Source organism: Genypterus blacodes, unplaced genomic scaffold (genome assembly GCF_046128005.1).
Source record: "Genypterus blacodes isolate CSIRO-AG114 ecotype Tasmania unplaced genomic scaffold, CSIRO-AGI_Gbla_v1 ptg000070l_1, whole genome shotgun sequence".
Lineage (NCBI taxonomy): Eukaryota > Metazoa > Chordata > Actinopteri > Ophidiiformes > Ophidiidae > Genypterus > Genypterus blacodes.
Window position 1 is genome coordinate 4912499 of NW_027466880.1, and position 23171 is coordinate 4935669.

The 23171-nt window shown below is 42.5% G+C and overlaps 1 protein-coding gene across 2 annotated transcripts in view; it reads right to left on the reverse strand.

Moving 5' to 3' along the window:
• Window positions 1-22458, reverse strand: part of plxnb1b (plexin b1b) — a 67550-nt gene extending 45092 nt beyond the window's left edge. For both annotated transcript variants that reach the window (XM_076156477.1, XM_076156476.1), the window contains exon 1: window positions 22043-22458. The gene's annotated coding sequence lies outside the window, so the exon portion shown is untranslated. The remainder of the gene's footprint in view (window positions 1-22042) is intronic.
• Between the last annotated feature and the right edge of the window lie 713 nt (window positions 22459-23171).

The window sequence follows — 23171 nt, forward strand, 5'->3', positions numbered from 1 at the left end:
GCAAATTGGTTAGCATCTTAATCCGTTTTGCTGTCCATCTTGATCGATGTCTTTACTCTAAATCAAAGTATGCTTACTCTGATCAACAGAGGCAGACGTGTTTGCAAATTCATTTGTTCCGGTATTTAACCTCTAAATTTGAGTGTGACACGGGAAGACTTGCATCCTATTGTAGTTATGCAACGCATATAAGCATGTGCATACTCAGAGTCCAAATATGTTGCTTAATCGCAGTAAGAACAAATACTGTTTGTTTTGTGTTTTGTTGAATATGTTTGCAGTGACTGAACAGCAGATGTGGAAACAGAACATATTCTATTTCACTGAGGACTCCTCTGCCACACTTCTTCTGTGGCTCTGTGGTCTCTTCAGGAGTGAGGTAACAGATGCACACGCTGGCAGCAAAGTAGAGACCAATTACAACCCCTAACACGTATGCACGCCCCAAACGTCTTCCTTACTTTGTCTCATTGCAGTCCGTTCTCTCTGAGCTCTGCAGCTACAACAAAAGCAATGCTGTAACTTCAAAGCAGCCACTGCAAAACAAATTGGTCGTAATAATCAGGTTCCTTTAGACCAGCTGGTTGCTGCTCCATGGGAGGTCCTGATTGGACACCTCAGTTGGGTGTATAAAGCCTCACGGGCCCTCTTTCTCGAAGATAAACTAGAGGCCTCAGTATACGTTTGACTAGATTTGTAGCTTTTCCCGATCTGCGCAATTATGCTCAGTCTTTACAAATAAAGTTTTTTACGATCCCATGAGGTGGACGCTGTGGTGAGGCGATAAAGAAGTAATTCGTAGAACTGCAGCCGAAACAGAGGGAAATTTAACCTGCATGACTGTGGGACCCAGTGCCCGGGGACACGATGCAGCCAGACCAACCAGTGGTCCAATACCGTAACCAAAAAGGTGCAGGCAGGCATCTCCTTCACGTCTCTGATGTGTGACTGATGCTGTGATGTCGCCCCATGACCTGAAGTTGCAAGAGAATGTTGTGGAGATGAACATGCAGGCCGTCATGAAGAAAAAGTAGTAGAAGAAGAAAATAGATGCACAGGGAGTGCATGAGATATGTTTGGGTTTATTGTGTCGTTGCGTAATTTCTATCTTTGTGAAGAAATAACATGGATCCGGAAAGGTCCATTCAAAGATCTAAAGAGCTGTAAGATTACCACAAACATCTCCACAATAAGACTACTTACAGAAACAATGACGATGACTAAGTTCGGACGTAATTTTTCCCAATATCATTACATTTTGTAAAATTGCCGTCGCTTAAATTTGTCTCATAGCAACTGATTTCATCTGTTTGTCCTTTCACAATTTGTTCAGTAGGTATACAATACATGGCCTTAATAAACCCTGCTCCTTTTGGTTCCATGCTCGCGACCGAATTGGATAGTGGTTTATAGCACAGAGGGGCTGAAGGAACAAGCTGTATATTTGTCAAAACACGAGTCCCTTGGCGACTGCTCAGGATCTTCACGGTGTGTAAAAGTGTGTGTAATAGGGTGAGGGGTGGACACAATGGACATGTTGTACTTTCATCCCGAATGCATCTGTGCGTGTGTGTGTGCGTGCGTACTTTATTGATCAAACTGGTGTGTTTAACTGCACCATTGGGTATCATTTGGTCTCTATCCCTCATCTACCCATTGTCCCTTTCAATCTATTATTCTTCATCTTCTACACTCCATCACAGCAGCCTTTGTTCCACCCGCTTGCCCGTCGTCAGATCGCCTTTCTGTGTCTCACCATCCAATTTTGCATTCAGTCTCCGCTGCGTTCGCCTCTCTTGCCTTCTCTATTAATTTTGTCTGCGGAGAAGGGCGGAATGAGAGACGTGAGGGCGTGTTACAAGGTGAAGGATGGAAGAGACACACCATCCGTGTTCACTAATTCCTGGAATTCCTCTTCACTAGAGACATTGTTTCGCTGTAAGGTGTATCATTAATTAGATGTGGACGACATCACACAAGCTACAGACTGATCCGGAATCCATGTGTTCATAGATCCATAAGGGTCCGTTCTATGGACTACAAAAAGCAGTTGGTGACTGAGTTTGGATGTGATCTTCCCAAAAACAATAACGTTTTGTAAAATTGCTGGACTATCACTTAAAAAACGCAATCACACAGCCAGTAAACCCAACAAAGAACAAGCAAATCAAGTAAACTAAACAACACAACCACAGAAGAGTGAAACCCCATAGATGTATTCCTAACAACTAATAACAAAAAGGAAGCACAACAGCTCAGTCCTAGAGGGGACTCTAGCTGGGAACCAGAGGGTCACTTGTTCAAGTCCCCGTGTGGACCGAGAAAGTGGACTGGCAGCTGGAGAGTTGCCAGTACAACCTGACCTGGCTACATTTAAGATGATTAACTTTGGTAGGAAACCAGAAATTATTAGAAATTTAAGATTTTACCAACACTTTTAGGACATTTTATCAATTTGTAAAACATTTTAGGGCCTGGGAAACATATTTTAATGGCAGCCATGTTACATTCATGTAGCTCACCAGAGGACAATGTAGTCAGAAAGAGTGGACCACTGAATGACATCATTCAATTATGTTGTTCTGCATGCTGCGAGCGTTCGTGCTGCCTGGCTGGAGAAAAGGCACCTTGTCTGTCACAGGGTATGAAGATAAGCAAGGTCGACCACACTTTACGTCACTCGTTTGTTAACGCTTTCATACACCGTCGAGCTGAGAGACGACGAACAACAAAATCACCTAAAAATGCTCAACAATTTGGCCATTTCCCAGTGAGATACACAGACAAGAGACCATTAAGTGAGGCGCTTAGTAAGGAGCCAAGATTGGACTCAAACACTCTGCCACTGGATTAGCCTACATTCCCTCGAGGAACGGATTTATGACGACCAGCCACTTTCTGAGATGACCACGTCACTTTGCACACATCCTATTATATACACACTTACTCCATGTGATAAAGGATTCAATATAGATAGCTGCTCATAAAACAGTGTATGTGTTTGTGTTTTCACAAAACTGATTGTCCATAAAGTGAAATATTTGCAGCTGCATTAGTTTAATTGCATGGAGCTCATCTTGAACGACGAGAAAAAGAGAGAAAAGGGGTTTTTATCAGAAGTATGAAGTTGTCTGGAGTTGAAATAAATCCGAAGGCAGCAACTCGTGCCTTCTGAATGGAAATATTTACTGTTCTTTAACGAATTACACCATCAGCCTGGGATTGGTGTTGGACAGCAGCACCACTTTCACATTTCAACTGGGAGCATGAAAAGCAGTATTCATCAGCCTTAGACGTCAGTGGGCGAAACTTATGTCATTTTAAATTGGCAAACATGTGTATTAAACCACATGGAGTGCACAGGTTCATGCAAGCACCTAGGATTCCATATGACTGCTTTTATTTTATAGCAAAAACAGAAGGGGGGGTGAAGAGTAGAGTTTTTTGGTACGAGCAGCTGATGAAATTTAATCAAATGTATGTGTACTTAGTGTACTTAGTGTACTTAGTGTACATACACACAAATCTGCTATTTTGTCCTCCCAAAGTAGTTTATCAGTTTCATCATTTAGCGTTGTAGCTTTGGCTGTAGTATAATTGTAAGTCAAGTCAAGTCAACTGGAGAAGAAGCTGAGACAGGGGAGGGGGGGTGTTGTGGGGAGGGGGGTAAGCAGATGGCAGCGAGATCCACAGAGGCCTGTAAGTGGACACACCCGGCACCCCTCTGGGGAAGAAGCTGTCTATTGTTGAGCAGGCTCAGAGCCACGGAGCTGGAAAACAGCTAACAAGCCAGAGACGTGGTCAGCTGAGTCACAGGATATAATATTTAGGCGTTAGAAGGATAGAGAGAGAAATCAGCTGATGGGCCACATCCTTCCACTACACTCACACCATCACTGACCAAGAGTGGACAGAGTCTAAGACCTGAACTAATCTGGGTTGGCTAATCACTCTCCTGCAAAAAGGAGACTGTGCTTCGTGTTCATTGGTGAGTTAGCAATGGTTAAAGTATCCTGAGAACAGGTGGGGTTTACACATTTCTAGGGAGCCGGCCTCTTTAACGATTGCAGGAAATATGTTCAGTATTTTTGTTGTTTGCGGTTTTTTTTTTCCAACATGTTCTGCCCGTGCGATTGAGCGAATTGATGACTTTGTCGCTGAGGAATCCCCAGGAGATGAAACGTGGACGTCTGCTGCCTCAGTGTTCATTTCTACAGATCAATGACTGGATGTGCCAGAATATTCTTCAATTAAAAAAAGACAAAACTGAGGTGGTTGTTTTTGGAGCGATTAAAAGTCAGTGCCCAGCTTCAATCAGTAATGTTAAAAACCGCAGATCAAGCCAGAAACCTTGGTGTAGTCATGAACTCAGACCTGAATTTCAACAACCACATTAAGACAATTACAAAGTCAGCCTACATCACCTTAAGAATATATCAAGGATTAAAGGATGGAGGATTTATGTCTCAGCAGGATTTAGAAAATCTCATCCATGCATTTATCTTCAGTAGACTCAACTACTGTAACGGGGTCTTGACGCTTTTAATTGTATTAAGTGTCCTTTTCTTTTCCTGATGCTTTTAATATTTCATTGTAAAGCACTTTGAATTGCCTTGCTGCTGAAATGTGCTTTATAAATAAAATTGCCTTGCCTACTCATTCCTCTGTTTTCACCAGTTCATTCAAATTAGCTAGCTAGCACTAACTGCTTACACTAGCTAGCCACCCCATTGCCTATTTCACACATTCTGTGTATCACATACCTGACAGTGTTTCTAGAAGTTCTGGATAAATCGTTGGCAGTGAGTGTGGGTTTGGACAGCCAATGCCAGCACTTTAAACGCGGGTACACAGACCAGGCAAGTGATTTGTGGTACCAGAGTAACTTCACGCTGCCACTTTATCAGGATGCCTCCTTTGAGCGATGCAAACAAATAAATAGAAGGCAGAACTTTCAGACTTTTGCTCTTTGTTGTCTTGCCCCATGTGGGTACACCGCTACCGTCTGTACCATATATAACATTGCGGTCCAGGAGAAACCAGACTTCTGTCCTCTGCTGGGTTAATTTAATCAGGTTTAGTCGCTATCACTCTAGATTCCTTATCAAACCCACCAATAAGATGTCTGATGTTCTTAATGGTGCATTTCGCTGCAGCCTCTCTCTGATCCAAGTCTGCTAGCTGATAACACAGCAGATACAGTATTAGCAGCACATGTGCACACTGAATAGGGCATAGGGCACATTACTCATCCTGAGGCCCTTTTGTGGAAACACGGTTTGTTTTTCACTAGTTTTTATTAGCTGCAGTAGTTTCTGGAAATTCAACCAGTTGTGGAGAAATCAAAACATGAATGTCCATTTTGAGCAAATCCATTAAATTGCATACCCCCATGCTTTCTGAAAGAGACAGTCCAACTTAATACAAAACTCAGTGGAAAGATCAAAAGCACCAAAGCAGACCTACGTTCACTTGAGTCGTTTGCCTGCATTCTCTCTGTTAAACTGTAACATGCGTGTTAAACTCTTGGTTGCGTCTGGTATGAGACTGCACCTGCAAGTGCACACACACACACACACACACACACACACACACACACACACACACACACACACACACACACACACACACACACACACACACACACACACACACACACACACACACACACACACACACACACACACACACACACACACACACACACACACACACACACACACACACACACGAGGTGTGGGTGTCTGTATTTTGTCTGTTTAAGATGTGTGCTGTAAAACATTCTACCTACAGTGTTATGTGTATATGTACATTATCTGAGCATGTCAGTACCAGCAGGTGTGTGTTCTAGCCTTTGTGTTTGTATGTTTTGCATGCAGAGGGCGGTTGAGGTGTTGACCTGCTGAAGCGAATGAGGTGCACAAATGTGTTTAGAGTGGACAGTGTGAGTGTGCCAAGTAAAATCCAGAGAGTTTATTTTTTAGCAAGTATATAAATTGCTTTTCACAGGGTCAAACAATTTAAATGATAAAAACCAAGAGAGTGATCCGACAGATGGAGGGACAGTGCCGTAATAAGCCCTTTGACTTGACATGATGATGTACTACAGCGCCTCTGTCCAAGCTAGTCCGTAGAGACCATTGGACTCTACAGTCCAAGAATGGGTCCCTTATTTAGAATAATTGAAAAGGCTTATCAAGGTCTATTCAAAGACCTACAGACCTGGAAGAGAACCACAAATATCACCAGAAAATGCATCAATTTACAAAGATGTCCAAATTTTAACTGAGAATCATTAGATTATGCAAAATCATTAATAGATTTATGAGGTTATATAATGATGACTCATGAGATAAGCACTAAAAACACACCAGAGCAAGGCGTTGTAGATATAAAATTAATCAAGGTCTATTTCTCATCTCAAATTTATAGGCTGGCGCTGGCTTTGGTGCATTGTTATTGACCGCTAACGTAGAGAAATGTGTGTCCATATGAGGCCCACAGACTCCATTTTGTCCGATTGGAAATCATAACCAAAAAAGGAAGTTGTCCAACGACAAACAGGTGAGTGTTCCTTTCATTCACTCTGACTTTGAGAGGATTAATGTCGACTGCTTAACATTAGACGTGTCTCAACCCAATTCATTCACTGCAGCGCCAAACCACAACAAGCAACATGAGACCTGTGGGAAAAGCATGGGAACTTTAGGGCCGAGATATATCAGGGGGAAAACGGATACAAGGCCATAGCCATGACACAAAAAAGGGATCTGAAATTCACCCCAATAAACTCATCATCTTTACGAAATTGTTATAAATGTTGGTGTACCACAGCATGAGAAACAGATTAAGTGATCTTTTGATCATTGACTCACAAATGTAAATGATCCATTATCTTCCCATCAACATTTCCTCACCTGGGAGGCTATCAAATCCATCTGTGTGTACGTTTAAATCACAGTCAAGACAAAAATGTACAGCCTGCCTGCAGACATACTAAATTAGCTGGGAGGGGTTGGAAAAGCTTTTTTATTCCATAGTGCACAGATATATACAGTGTTACTCCTGACCCCAAAACCATGACTTATACCAAACCTGTGAGATTTCTGAATTTCAACAGCCACAACAGAGGAGAATGGAACAGATGTGAGGAAGGAAAGAATGTGAGGTTAAAAGAAGCTGGTTGTTGGAGCTGGTTCTCACACACACACACACACACACACACACACACACACACACACACACACACACACACACACACACACACACACACACACACACACACACACACACACACACACACACACACACACACACACACACACACACACACACACACACACACACACACAGGCTAGAGGTGGACAGCTCTGTCTGACTGGTCACATCACTCTGGATTTAGGCAGGATTTCAAAGATCCACACCGAGCTCGGGCCAGGTTGAAAATTTCACATTGGGATTCAGCACAGTGGGCCAGATCGGCGCTCTGTGTGTCCCTGCAAGCAGCAAAAAACATTAAGATGTAATATTACCCTCACATCAGTAGGGGAGCACTACCAGATATTCCTCAAGTGGGCGAGTGCGTTTTCGGTTCCAGCTCCATTTTTACAATAGACTATTGAGAGTCAAGTTATTTTAGTGGAAGTTCAATTATTTTCTACCCAACAGTATTGGATTCTTTTTATCATTTATTTTCCTGCGGATATTCACTTTGTTTATGGATCATGCTTGTTGTAAGAATGTCGAGATTGCTCTGTGTCAGTCCGACATGAAAAGAAATTCTTCTGGTCAAGACGTTATTACGAATAAAAACATTAACATCCACCTCCACAGGTTCGGGTTCAAATCAGTTCACCCACCAACACCATCTGCCAGGGTCAACCACAACAGCTTCCTGGCCTCTCTTGCTTATCCTCTATTTATGATCCTTCAAACAGGTCCTGCACACCCTCCTACACTGGACATAAACAGCGCTGGCTCCAGTGTCACAATGTAATCAAAACACAGAACTCTGTGGCAGAACCGCAAGCACAGCGGCCGGGCCTGACGGCAACTCGGACAGAGGGGAGAGTTGAGGTAGGGGGATCGGGCACGAGTTTGTGTAACCAAGGTCAGCTGGAGAGAAAACACAATAATCTTTGGCTGAGGCAAAAAGCAGTGAGGGAGGAGAGCTGACCGAGGGAGGAGAAATATGAAAACAAACAGATAAAAGTCTCAGCAGGAAAGACGCCTTTAGCCAGGCTTTGGCTCAAGCTTCAGCGAGGAGCAACTGGGAGCAGCAATTTTTTTGCAGGGGGAAGTGGATCCGACACCACGGGGGGAGGAAACACAAACGTGTGATGATCAGCCATTGCCTAATTCACATGAATCGAAGGAAGCATAAAAAAAAGGAAAAGAGAAAACGGCCGCTGCTTTGACACGTGTGGCTATTTAAAGTGTACAACAGCAGCAACTTTCACTGCACATAACAAATGGAAGGAAAAAGCACATCTTACGTGAGCAAAACAGCTGTTTTCCCAACATTTGCAATTTTTCCATGGCTCCCATCAAGATTTATCCAAACCTGGAGGAACATTACAACATGTACAGCTTTCTATCTTAAAATCAAGACAAACTGTCACACTGAGATCTCCAAAGAGCCATAACATGACAAAACACCTGACAAGGAGCCGCTTGCTGAAACATTCCGCTCTACAAAGTCAGCGTGAACAACCTGCAATGGCCGATGCGTCTTCTTAATTGGCTGTACCAATTTCAGCCAGGCTTCCCATTGTTACGAAACATAGTGACACAAGTGGTGTGTTCGCTGGCAGGTTCACTCATCACTCTTGGCTCACCTTGGCAGCAGGCCAGGAAACAAATGTACTCTCAAACACTGAACTCACTGCAAATAAACTGAACTGAAATTGAAAGAATCCAGCCAGGCTTGAATCTGGGCAGATTGAGACAGAAAATAAACCCTCATCTTACCAACAAACAACACAGAAAACTACATTGAAGAGGAAGAAGGAAACGCATCTTTGACAAATGTTTCCTTGACTGTTCAACAGTGCCGGCAAATATCAGGCCAACATGGGGTACCGGGCCAGAATATTGCTTTACATTACGGAAAAGTGAGGGTGCCTGAATGCCACGTGAATACAGTGTGAGCAGTCGCAAAGATTGTTTCTGAATGCTTAACAACTCATCTGTAGCATGTTGCAGAAAGGGGGCAAATACATGCTGCAATTTAACAGAAAATCTGTCTACATGTCTAAAGAGGCCCAGTTGAGAACCAACCAGCACAGAAAATCCAGGTTTGGAGACAGCTGGCCTGAAGACATCATGTAACAGTGTATTTAATCTTATAATTATTGCAAACAATAAGCCAGTTCAAAGGATTCAGCTATGCTTTGAAACTTACTTTGTGAGAAACTGATAGAGTTGTGTTGAACTGCTTACCAATTCTGAGCCATCTTTCACAGTTAAACACCTGAATAGGACTCAAAATGCACCCGATGATGCAAAACACACACACACGGGCCAAAATTCTAGGACGATCACCATCTTGTAACTCAAACCATCAACTCGTGAGAACACAGATGGCATTTCCAGCCACATTTTAGTACTGATGCAAGACTTGACTTGTGATGGACATTTTAGCTGGAATCCATAATATTTCCCCAAAACGCCAGCTCCACAGAGGAGGAAATTACACAGCGTCATCAAAACCAACACTGCCACAATTCCTGAGGTTGGTAAGCTGTTGGTCTTCAAACTACCATTGACAGTGTGCCTTTGGCCGCGGCTGCTCTGTAATTAAATGCCAGAAATTTCAGCATCCCCCCCCCCCCTCTTTCTGTTCCCTGGAAATATATACAAGGTCTAAAATACATGTCCCAAATAATATGCCCAGAAGGCCCCGCCCTCTTTCAGCAGATGACATCCTGTTCAATACCACAACATACCGAACACAGCGACAAAGCCCTTCGCAAAAATTGCAGCTTGGTCAATGTTGCTGAATCGTTCCTTAAGTTCCAGCGCTGAAGATAAGTGACTGTATCAAGACAGGGGAACTCTTCCTGGAATACTCAGATAAATGCAGTTTATTTATACCCATTTACCCAATGTATACCAAGCGTGCATAGTCAGGGTCAGAGTCAGGGAAAACCACCTCTGCCTGGCAGCCACACCTAACACTCCAATCAAGCAGACTTCATGTACATACAACCAAAGAATCCTATTAAGTCCAACCACGTATACACATCACTCACATTTAAGCCCTAATCCCAGTACAGACAAACCAAGCCAGTTTATTACAAAGCACAGTATGAGTTTGAACTTGTTCTTTGATCAGCTAGAGATGACCCTCGATAACAAGGCAGCAGCAGCAGCAACAGAGGCCTGGGGGCAATCAATGACAATATCTGCAATACTCAATGAGGCCTACTTACTGTGTGCCAGTTGTTCCAGTTGCACTTTGTCCCGGTTGTTTCCTACACTGCCGTCTGTCAAACAAACATTTTAATGAATCCAACTACCAGGACAGTTGACAAATATGTCAGGCATTTTGTAAGCGAGGGTCTACAACAAGATTATTATGAGGTCAAATGACACATCAAGTATTGTTTGTTGATAGCAGTCAACACTGCTTCACAGTCCAAAAGTAAGTAGTGTGGTGATTTATGAACGCACAGACTAACATGTTTTAGTTTAACCCTTGACTGGGTCACACTACCAACTGGACGTGTGTGAAAATGGAGGTCCTGACACTACCTGCCACCAGATTTACTCCAGCTGCATTCCACTGGCACATCTGTAATGAACTTAACCTACCTCACAGTACAGGTGTGCGTGTGTGTTTGTGTGTGACAGAGAGAGCGCAAGAATCAAATGAAGACACATGCTGTTTTTGGAAATGACAATAATACGCTTCCTTATTGCCAGATCTTTCCATGGATCACACAGAATAAAAATTAAAAAGAATTAAAAGTTGGAACCAGGAAAGTGCTGGAATTGTCACGCTAGTTGATAAATGGATAAACCACTGTTTGATTGCAAGAATTAGCAAATATTTCATCAACTGACCAAAGTAAAAGGTCTTAGTTCTGCTTGAAATATGGACAAATAAACCATTATTCCATGGTTGCACTGGACACAGCAAAACTCCAAGACAGTAAAGTATTCCGTCCTCTAAGTATTTGTCCTTCTCAAAGGCTTATTCATTCAGGTCAGGCTACTCCAGTGGAAACATTGTCTAATGTCCTCATGCAGGAGGGAGAGTTTATGCTATAAAACTTTAACAGCTCCCCTCAATGATCGCTGTTCCTGCTGAGCACTGCATGAGGTAAACAAAAGGCGTAAGCACCCCGCACGCAGATTCTATGTCCAATTACATGACATAGGCTCTAGTAGCTACATTTTATGGCTGCATTAAATATAATATTCAGCAATTTACAACCAACAATTTCCATCGTTATCGCAGCAAATACAGACTTTCATTTCACTGTAGCTGTACTTTGTTTAATTTCCAATAATGGACTGTAGCTGAATGCATTTTGACACTCCAGGAACCAGGAACAGAATGCAGACTGAACTGGCATCACTGCAGTTAGGGATCGTTATAAAAGTGTGTTCCTTGCTGGCAGTCACCTGAGTATATTTAACATAAGAAAATAGATGTGTTTTAAAATACTTGTTAGAACCTTTTTAACGCAACAAGGGCTACTTCACCAAAATACTATACACAAATAATCACAGTTTAAATCACGTAGCAGTAATCGCAAATCATGCCACTCTAACAGTAGCTGCAAGGATTTCATCAAATTCAGATGTCCTACTTAGTGGTCCCATCTCACAACAGTGAAGAAAGTCCAGAGTCCTGCTGCAGATCTGGGATCAACTCCAAGCCAGAGAGCAGAAACACACTCATCTTTATCGATGTTTTGGTATATTCAGTGAAGCTCTGTTATGAAGTCTAAATGCGGTGTTGTGTCCATAAACTGTCAATTAATGCTGAATTTACTAAGCGTTATTCTCATTCTTAATGTGAAGCTTTTTGTTGAGAAATTAATTGTTATCAAATTGTAAAAACAAAACACTTAAGTCGTATATTCATTAAAAGGAAAAGAAAATGTAGAGAAAATCCATCTAAAATAAAACAGAATTAAGAAATTAAAAAAATAGTTTTGGGCCTTTTAGGGAATAACTATGAATGCCAGGACTGAGCCTGTTGGGAGTGTGAAATGGAGAGGAGGTGCGCAACACACACACAAGCACGCGCCTCATAATACCACATGGTGAGGACAATGTCAAAGTGTAAACTATGAGTCTGCGTACCAGCCAAAGTTGAACACGAGTCTTAAACTATCTTGAACGAGGAAAATCCCCTACTGAGGGACGATTATGTCTACACAGGACAACAGAGAGAGAGAGTCATGTGACCTCTGACCCCTGTGGGAGTGTGAACCAATAGGAAGTGTCACATTGAGAAGACCCATGATAGGCAGGTTCTGAACACACATTTTAAATCAGCTTTAGAAAGAAGGAAATATGATGAATCTGCAGCCTCAGAGGTCATAGAATAAAAAAAAGTGATGATCACAAACCAACAACGAAACAATTCACTGACCAAACTATTTGATGAATAAATTGTAAAGTACAAACGCCAAAACATTGCTGATCCCCATTTCTCTCTATTTAATATCAGTACAATGTAGCACCATGAGCTCCATCGCGTTTCTTTGATCGTGGAAATAAAGACCATAACTGACACTGTCTACTGTGTGGCTCTGCAGCACTGGGCAAAGTAAAGGGACAGGATGGGGAGTAGTTACGGTCCTTAACCAGAGAAGATTCAGTTTAGCTTTGTTTTCAGTCTTAGTTTTAGCCTGGTAAATCACGACATACTAAACAATGAATGTTCCAGATGGATTACTGCAGGTTGGCTGAAAAAAACAGGGTTAACCCCATAGTATGAGAATCAGGGGTTTATGTTTTTAATTGTTCTCTTAAAAGCTCTAATGAGCATTTGTTATTACATTTGAGATGTTATCATAATTTATTTATAAGGGGGCGTTATTAAGTAGGACGTGTGCTTGAGACTCTCGTGCAGAATCTCATTTAAAGTGCTATTTATCAGCATTTCCAACATCTTGTCTAGGTAAAGATCCCCCAACAACTTCTGCATACACTAGTGGGATGGAGTGGGAAATCATCACAAGCCCAAAAAAGTAAAAAGCTTCAACTGAAACTTATCTCTCCAATTAATGTTACGGTCTCAGGTTCCGCCCCAGCTCTCCCACCTTGGGGATCTGCCTCCCCGGAGGCAGATGTGCAACTTATGGGAAGGAATGCTGTGAGGCAGGAAATGCAAGCCCATCTCCAATCAATACTGGAGAGTGTTAAGGTAGCTGTTGACAATTCTCTGGTCCCTATCCAAACTGAGCAACAAGCCATAAAAATGTAAAAATTATTTTAAAAAGGAACAAAATTGCTTCATAAAGGTTGGCACCCTGTTATAAATTTATATTATTCACGCCACCAATTTCACTAGAGATTGTAGTTTCTCTGGATACTGAAAAGACCTTTGACAGGGAAGAATGGGAAAACTTTTTTGTCGTATTAAAGCAATTTGGCTTTAGAAAAAACTTCATGAGCTGGGTTAGATTATTATACTCATCACCACAGGCCAAGCAAACAATATCTATTCAGGAGACTTCACACCATAGCGGGGGACCTGCCAGGGAACTCCTCTTTGCTTTGGTCATTGAGCCACTGGCCATTTCATTACAATCTTCTACTCTCTTTAAAAGGTGTTATTCGCCACGGTGTCTAATATTGATTATGGCTGTACACAGACGACTTACTTAAGTCTTTAATTGGATAGATCAATGTCTTCAAAATTAATGTTTTGCCGAGATTTCTCTACTTGTTTCAATCTCTTCCTGTCTACCTACCCAAACATCTCTTCGACAGTTTAGCCAATATTATCAGCACTTTCATTTGGGGTGAAAAGCCTCCAAGGATCCGCAAATCCCTACAAAGATGCAAGTTCGGTGGAGGCCTTGCCTTTTCCAATCGTATTACTGGGCAATTCATACCAATAAATTGCGCTACTGGATTGATTCACTGGACCTAGCCTCGTGCAGGCTGGAAGCCCAATCCTGCTTCTTCTTCAGTCACTGCCTTAATACACTCCTCTCTCATAACCAAGATCTCAAAGTTCCCCCCAAAACTTTGTGGTTCTCAATAAATGACTGATTTGGTACCAATTTAGGAAACACTTTAAATTTGCAAATGCCTCTTCCCTAGGCCTTAATGTGGGATCAAACTAACTTAAAGATAAAATAAGGTCCATCTGTGAGGGTGAGCTTGGACTCGAGATGTACCGGTGGGAGGAGGTTATATGCAAACTACATAGTGTTTCTTCCTGTGCCGTTTCACTCTCATGCAGTTTAAGGTTATACATAGGGTCCACTTCTCAAAAATTGAGACAATCTGTAATGTACCCAGAGGTAAAGGACAACTGTTGTGGAGAAATGCTTCTTCAATAAAAATATCCAGCAAAAATCAAGAAAGAAAAATGTAAAATTAATTCAAACCAAGGTAGTTAGACCCTGAGTGATACCAAAGTAAATACAACAACAATTCCAATCCTAATGTCTAATTTTAATGTTTTTTTTCTCAAATCAAATCATTAAATGATCACACTTTTCAGATTGACAAACGCACACTTAACTGGAGGCCTCCCAGACTTTACTTGTTGAGTTCACCAACAGCAGGCTAAGGTCCTGAACTTTTAACACGCCTGTCCAACATTCAGGCTTGTCTTTCCATAGCAACATACTTTTTCCCAGGAGGTAGCGTCCCTCCCCCTCCAGCATTTGACGGGAGTCTGGGGGGTGGGGGGGTCGATTTAGGGGGAGCTGAAAAGGGCGTTTCTGAGGAAACTGAGGACTCCCTGTTTTCCAAGAGCCTTCATGGTTGCCACTTGGCATTTCAAAATGCTGCTTTTTTTCACGCCTGTCTGCGTGCCAGGAAAAGCCACACACTTGCACGAAAAGGAAAAATGCGGTGAGTTTCACCATGGCAGATGCTTCTCGTATTGTGGCCTAAGGAGTCAAAGCCAACGCGCGGTGCCTAACGTCATGTAGATGATATTCAATTTCAAGCAGGCTTTTAAATCTTTTATTTACAATCATAAGCCAGGATGAACAGCCACCTGTCTAACTGCAGCCAGGCAATATAAAGAACAATTCAGCATGAACAAAAGATTTCACACTGATTATCAGGCGGCAAATCTGCCCACAACCATAAAAGTTTTCAAATTACCTAAAATTTTAAAAGTTCAAAACTGTGAAACATTGCTGTCAAAGAACCTGTGCGGATGTTGGAAGTCGAGCTCCAGTTGGTAGACGCCCTGGGGAGCCTCACCCACTCACCTGTCCTTCCTCTGAGGGGACAGAAAAGGAGTCTGCAGTCCACACCAGCTGTTTTCCAACTGACAGACTGAGAACGAGACACTCATGTCCTCTTCTCCTCTCTCTCTCTCTCCCTCTCTCACGCTCTCCCTCTTTCTCTGTACCGCTCTAATCCCCCTCTCCTTCACAACCCCCCTTCTCTGGTTGGCTGGTCCTTTCAGCATGCAACTCAACAAAAGAAACAAAGCCAGCAGGGCCACTTTCCCTCTCATCCCCCCTGCAGTGAGAAGGAGGAGGAGCGGGTATAAAACCTGCACAGACAAGACCACCCTTTAGCCGCAAAATGACTCCGTATGCACAAGTAACACATGCAAACTGGGTGTAAAAAAACACTCTGGTGTTTCCACAAGCACTTTGAGCAGCAGAGTGTGCACAGGAATGTAGAGGTGAAAACAGGATAAAATTCAAAAGCAGCAACGATCAAGTCCCTAAAGTCAATTTATTTTGTCTACTGCCGCAGTCGCCTACATGTACTTTAAACTTTGAATCTTAAGCCACCTTCAAAAGAGCACAAGTATAAATGTAAACTCGACTTATTTAACATGTAAACGAGTGCGGTTGAGTCTGACAGCTCCTCACGTGCAGCTGTGTTCCAGTGTCTTGCTGTGCCGTGCTGTCAAACTGTGTACACGTTTCCATTACCGGACCGGCTTGGGGTACACCTCTGGGAGCATAAATTAGTCGTAGCTCAGAAGTTGAAAGGTTTCCAGGGAGCAGGAGCTTCGGGATTGAACGAGAAAAGCTACTGAACGGCCTGAAGTCTTTCCTTCACAAACGAACGGTCTTAATCGCACATGTTGACATTTGCTACCAATCTGTTTGTTTGCCTGTTATAACGGCACCTTTTTTTAAAACCTGCACTGCCTCAATGGACAAAAATCAGGTCCAGCTGACATGCACCCGGGAGAGTTAAGGTTGTGTTTCACCTGACGTAGCGTGTCCAAGTCGTAACCGAAGGTAAACACACTTTAACGTCCACACTGGAGTGCACTCAATTACCCAATTATACATACATGGAATCAATAGAATAGTCTGTTGATGTATTTTTGTGCCAATTTCCCTTGCATTACGTGTATAAATGATGTTTGAAAACTTATTATTTTTCGCCTTTGCCTTTTTTGCCTTCCTGTATAAAGTTTTAAAGTGCATGTAAAAGTATGGTGTGTCTTTGTTTGGTAATCTCAACACGATTACTTTACATTACTATATAAACAGTGCAAACTTTCACTTTAGGAGAAGAGGGTTTGCTTTAACAATATCCATATTAAAAATAGAGACATTGACTGGGCTAAAGGCATCCATTTGCTGTTCTGTTCACACACCGTCACATGCAGCCAATCCCCGGGCAAAGTCGGACAGTCACAAAATTGGACATTTGCGGACACCCTGATTCGGCCAATGGAAAGAGGGTTTCCGCCTCCTTCCAACGCTCCAACCGGCGTGTCGGAAGATACACACTGTGGACTTCAGGTTTAAAATAGTGCAGAGGATGGAGAGAGTTCAGATTGAAAGAATGAAGGTATTCATGTGAAGGACGTCATTAGGATACAAGAACAAGGCTCCATGTGTGCCTGTGTGTGTGCCTGTGTGTGTGTGTGTGTGTGTGTGTGTGTGTGTGTGTGTGTGTGTGTGTGTGTGTGTGTGTGTGTGTGTGTGCTCAGTAACTTCTCCACTCTTGCCCTCCTCAGGTAAGAGGTCTCATCTTCTCCTCACAGGTGCAATTACAAAGCCTTTCTCATACATGTCATTCTATCTCTCCAGCCAGGCCACTTTCTCCGAGGGCTTTCCACAAGCCAGCAATTCAACTCAACAGAAAGACACAATGCTATAAGGGAGCGTGGGGGCGCATGCGCGCAACACAGGGTGTTACTTGTTCCAGTCAAAAGTGAGAATTATGAAGGAGAGGTAGAGACAGACTTGTGTGAGGTTTAACACACACTACAACAAAGAAACCTGTTGCGTTGTGCACATCTAAAGACTTCTGCTACCTAACTTTGCGTCAATGAAAAGATTGTTCAACATTAAATGATGGAACATTCTTATGCTTAAAGTCATGTCTACAACGCAAGTGCACACACTAGAAGAGCGTTGTTGGTGTGAAAGCACTGTGAGTTGGCTACAATGTGAGGCTTGTTATCACAGACAGGGGCTAGCTTCTGTCTTGCAGTGCCGAGGCATACGAGAGAGCGACGCATACAGGATCATGATACTGGAAGATGTCCAGACAGAATGGAACAGGAGAGCACCCTGCTAAAAGCCCTCTGGTAGAACTCATATTCACTCAATCCATTGTATAAGTAACTCAATACTTTGGTTTCCATCTCAATTTTATTAGGAAACATCTGATCAAAAAAGAAACACTAAGAACAGGTGTACTTAACAGTTTTCAATGCTTCAATACTTTGAAATTAGTTTAAACATCTCCGTAGCACTAATTTGACATTTGCCGCTCCTGTTTAAGGATTCACACTTACTTTCTTAGTGCTCCTTACTTCAGTTTCAAGTTCAGAATTAGTATTCAGAGTATTTGTTGGTTCTTGTAGAGAAAGACACATTGCCTACAATGTAGCTAGAAGTTTGTAGCAGTAATAAATAAGGCGTAGTTTAGCCTTAGTGTATTGTCACGCATCACTCACTTTTCCTCCTGCGTCTGCGGAAAACTCAGTGATGGTCAAACATCTATAGATTATATTTTTTATTACGCAATATAGCAATTATTTTCCCTAAAATAAATATCTAATTTATCTCATTAATATTTTAATATTTTCTTCAACCATCTTCTCTTGAAAACAAACAAATGTAAACCATTTTGCAATGCATTTTTCCACAAATAGCCACCTTTCACCCGGCAAAGAGCCGCATGCAGCCAGTGAGCCGCGTGTTCGCCACCCCTGTCCTAGTGTACCATGCTTGGTGGGCGGGGACACAAAGTGCTGCCACCTTAACAACGCCCTCCGCGATGCTTTTTATTTAGACCGTGGGCGACTTTTTTCCGCCGCAGCTTGTTCTCCAGTTGCCTGCATACTTCCAGCCTTAAACATTTCTGGTACTTCATTCTTACAGTTGTATGGTTGACCACATAATTTCACCAATGGTAACCTTCCTAAGCTAAAGCGTTCTAGCTTCCGAGTACGTTCAGGTTAAGCTCAGAAGATGAACCATCACGTATTCAGCTGCTCCACATTGACCTAAGACAAACACACACCAACTTCATCCATGGGGGAAATATTGAGGGCACACACACACACAGGCATTGAGCTGCATGTGGTGGAAGTAAAATAAATATGGGCTGTATGGCTTCATGGATTTTATATCCATTATCTTTTACAACGCTGTGGCATCAGGCAGGACTGGCTCAGCATATCAGATCCAGTGTCCATCTCTTGACCCGCCACTCAGTTTGCACACCCAGCGTATATCTGTAATCTTTTTGTTGGCTTACAAAGACCCACGAAACAGCCATGCCACTCTGATGGGGTTACTGATTTAATACCCAGTGACATAATTAAATTGAGTTTTAATCTGGCTCTAGAGGAGGAGCCTGATCCACAGTAAGTCCAACCCAGCATTTACTCCAGCCTCAGCTGCTTTTCCAAATGATTTGTGCTCAGTCTCTGCACCACGACACACAAAAACCAGGCTCTGCTTGCTTAGATGGTTTCTCATCTATACTAAGCACTTATGACAAATCTGAACTGATGCCGATTTCTTGATATGAATGATCGCTATGAGAAAAAAACCGAGGGGACTTACAGGTTCCCTGAAATAAGGGTCATAACCCAGACTGTCCAGTGAGTGGCCCGATTGCACTGTGTTATATATGATGCTATATGTGACTGCTCAGAACAAATATGTATACATTTAAAACTAGAAAGCCCCCGTTTTCACATCTTAAATTCTTTGCCACATAATATCACGAATACACAGTTGGCAAACGAGGATATGCAAAGTGATTTTAAACACAAAGCTGTGTAAGTGTTGAGGGTGATCCTTTATCATGACCTCTGGAGTGCATTTATCAAACGAAGGAGTTGGCTTGGCACCTTGCTGCGACGGCTCGACCCGACAAGGGCGCATTCACAGACTCTTAATCAACAGTTGTTGTGTGATGTAGTGCCATCGGCAGCCAGTCGCAGTTTATCAAACCCTCACACTGTCCTTGAAATCTCACAGCCTGTTACAGGGCAGACTGGCACCGTAAATGACGCAGGCCATGCTAAAAAAGAGAAATCCTGTGAATGCTTGAACGCCTTTGATTAGACAGTAGCTGCCCTCTCAACCTGGCTTTGCAGTTTTTCCCTTTCTGTTCAAAGGCACTACAGGTCACAGGGTCGTCCCTGACCAGAAAACTGCCGTTACAGAAATATGACATGTCATGTGTCCGCATGCAGTGTACATGCAGTGGGAGCCATCAAGATTGGCACACTGACTGTGCAACTGATTACTTAGCATGACGCTGAATGATGCCGAAATATCTGCCAAGTGGACTGATTTGGCCATGTTGATACCAAAGAATCAGAGGAGGCTAGGGGTTTTTGAGAAGGATTCTCTGGATAGCCTACCATCCTTGCTGATCCGAGTGATTCAACTTAGTTTGACTGCTGAGAAGTACATTGACCACTAATGTTAAGTCTCCAACTTCTGCACAAACTGATTGTTTGTCAGTACACAAGCACACAAATGTTATCCTATAACTCTAGCAATTAATAGGCCAGCTAGCAGGGCGCAGCTGCAGCAGCTTTGTTCCTTTGATGTCTGGGGAAATTGATGGTGTTTTATTTTACAGGGTTTCCATTTTTCAATTATATATCGTTATATTCACGTCTACCTTTACCTATAAATAAATACATTTCACCTTCATAGACAAAAAAGTGCACCAAAAGCACCATTTCAGCACCACCACCCCAAACATGTGGACCACTGGGCAAGTGGAAGCATGGGCGAGGATATACTCTTGACTTTAAGTGTGTTATGGACATTTAGTTGGTTGGAATGTGACGTGAGAAAAGCATTTCACACCACAAGCTCACTGTGCTCCCTCCACCTGCCAGACACAAAAAACAAGTGCAAGTGACATCATAACACCCCCCCTCACCTTTTGACCTATGGCACCTTGACACCGATAGAATTTGTTTCTTCTTGTTCATTAGGGGAAAGTGTAAACGCTGCAGTGACAAATCCTCTATTAAATGTTGGCATTTACCAAACCACTTGGCCTTAGTTATGTTCAGGTATCTAAAAACGTTTTTTAGATATACCTTACTGACTTTTACCCTTTAAAATTGCATTTTTGCACTCCTAGGTCTTTGCAGGTCAAGACTTTAAAGGTCAAACTACACTCACCATAATGACTGCCTTTATACACAGGTCAAAGGTCATCTTACAAGTCCAGACAACTCTGGGTCTTGGTGTCTGACTGTAACCAGACACAAGTGCAAGAACATGCTGGCTACGAGATCTGCTAAACAAGAAAGAAACAAGAAAAACATTCACTTCAGCCTCTCAACACGTTCACATTAACTCAGTAGGAGCAGAGAGAGTATTCGTCATTACTGCAGTTTAATGCAAAAAGTCGATTGAGTTGCATACATGCAGGGAATCAGTAAGAGTACAAATAAGGTGCTGTGTGTGACTGCAGTATGAGGCGAGTCCTATGCATACAAGGCTGGTTATTAATATATAACCATATCTAACCAAAGGTACTTCTAGCTCTATGGATTCAAAAGTGCCCTTGAACCCAAAACAAATCATGCTCCGATCGATTTGAATTTTACAACAGGCAGGAGCTCCTGACCTTCCATCAGGACCCATGACTGCACAGACCGCCCAAGGGTCCTGCCACTAACCAGATTTTATCAACTTGAGGACCCTCATTCTGACCTTTGACCTTGAGCAGCAACATTATCAGTCCATGCATGAATCACTTGTTACTTTCACACTTTACACACACTTTACTTTTCACTGCTCTTAGTTAAATGTCACATTTATTTTCAGATTGTATGTGATGCAAAGACTACAAATAAAACTGGGGAATAAACACACAGAACTTTTTGTGTGAACAAGTCAATCATCACCAAATACAAGAGCGACACTGAAAGTTAGAATACACCCGAGTGAAACTGGCACGGTGAGTTAGCGAGAGAGAAGCCCGGTATGGAGCGAAACTTTGTCTAAAGCACTTGGTAAGACTGTATCTTGACCCACTGACTTTCACGGTCGGTTATATCACTTCGAATCAGAATCAGTGCCTTTGTCACTTTACATGTGTATATTTGGGATCTATTGGGAGTTTCTGCAGACTTGTTGTCCAGTGGCCGGCGACGTCCCATCATTTGCTGACGAACCATGCAAAATAAACGTTGCCATAAAGTACTTACCGCGATTAAACATCAAACCAACGCTCAAATCTCAAAGAGAAGAACACAAGCAGAAGCGAAGACGTGATTCCTCAGATTTGACATTGTTACTTGAAAAGTTTCAGTGTGTGTGTGTGTGTGTGTGTGTGTGTGTGGTGGGGGTGGGTTAGAAATACAAATTTCATTTCAATGACTTAACATTAACAAGAGTTCGCTGCCACTCACCTCGTTCTGTAATAAAACTTCAGGCACTTTGAGCTCCAAACGCTGCTTAGTTCCCGCTATTACATTGAAACCAGACGCAGGGTTTCGTCAGTTTGATTGAGAAAAATATAATTCGTCCGAAAATCGGCGTTTGTACGCACAGATTTAGTCAATCGTCCTTATTCCTCCACGCGAATCCGCGAATTCCTCTGGCGTCCAGTCCAGACTTGCAGGTTTCCTCTCAGGCTTCCGACTTTGACTGATTTTACGCGCAGCTTACAGCATCAAAGCGCTTCAAACCCATGCTGTGTGAATTAGAGAACAACGCTAAATTGTCTGTAAGCGTTCTGTTCCGACCGCTTGGTTCAGCACATGTTGCCGGTAAATAGTGGGCCAGCTCAGATTGAGATCAGCTTCCTGCCCTCTGCGGCCGTAGAGAGACGCTTTGGCAATGTTTGAAACGATGCCTTCTGTCCTGCTCGTAATTTGTCCCACTCAGCCAACGTAGAGCCTCCGCCTTGGATAGCGTTGGATGCATCTTCTTTGATTATGTAAATAAAAACTAAATTCTGCAAACAACTGAAATGAAATTGATTACATAAAAATTTGGCATTAATTAACTATACACTCATGTGCAATCATTTGCAGTGTGTGTGTGTGTGTGTGTGTGTGTGTGTGTGTGTGTGCGTGCAAGTTTGAAGAATTGTGTGTGATCCAGGTGTGTGTAGAATGTACAATATTACAAAAACAAGCACAATGCAAAAAAAAAACAAGCGTTACAAAAGAGAGACATACCCCAATATTTCCTACAGTCCATGAAGGCAGCGTAAACTACGAATTAAATAGCCTGGTGTAAGTCCGACCCCTCTTGGTCAAATGGAGGCATTACATCCACAACATGTATCACCGACCTCCTTAGAGACTGACAGGAAAACTGTTCTCTGCTGTCATCAAATCAAAGGGCGAAAGCTTTGAATAAAACATCACCAAATGTGGCTATTTGGTGACATTTATCCAAACATTGACTGACATTTGACGTTATCACGCATTTTGACACTTTACTTTTAAAACAAATTAATTCATAAAGAAACGAAATAGAACAAGACATAAATATTGTTGAACGTGAACTAAAAGACAGCATGTCAAAATT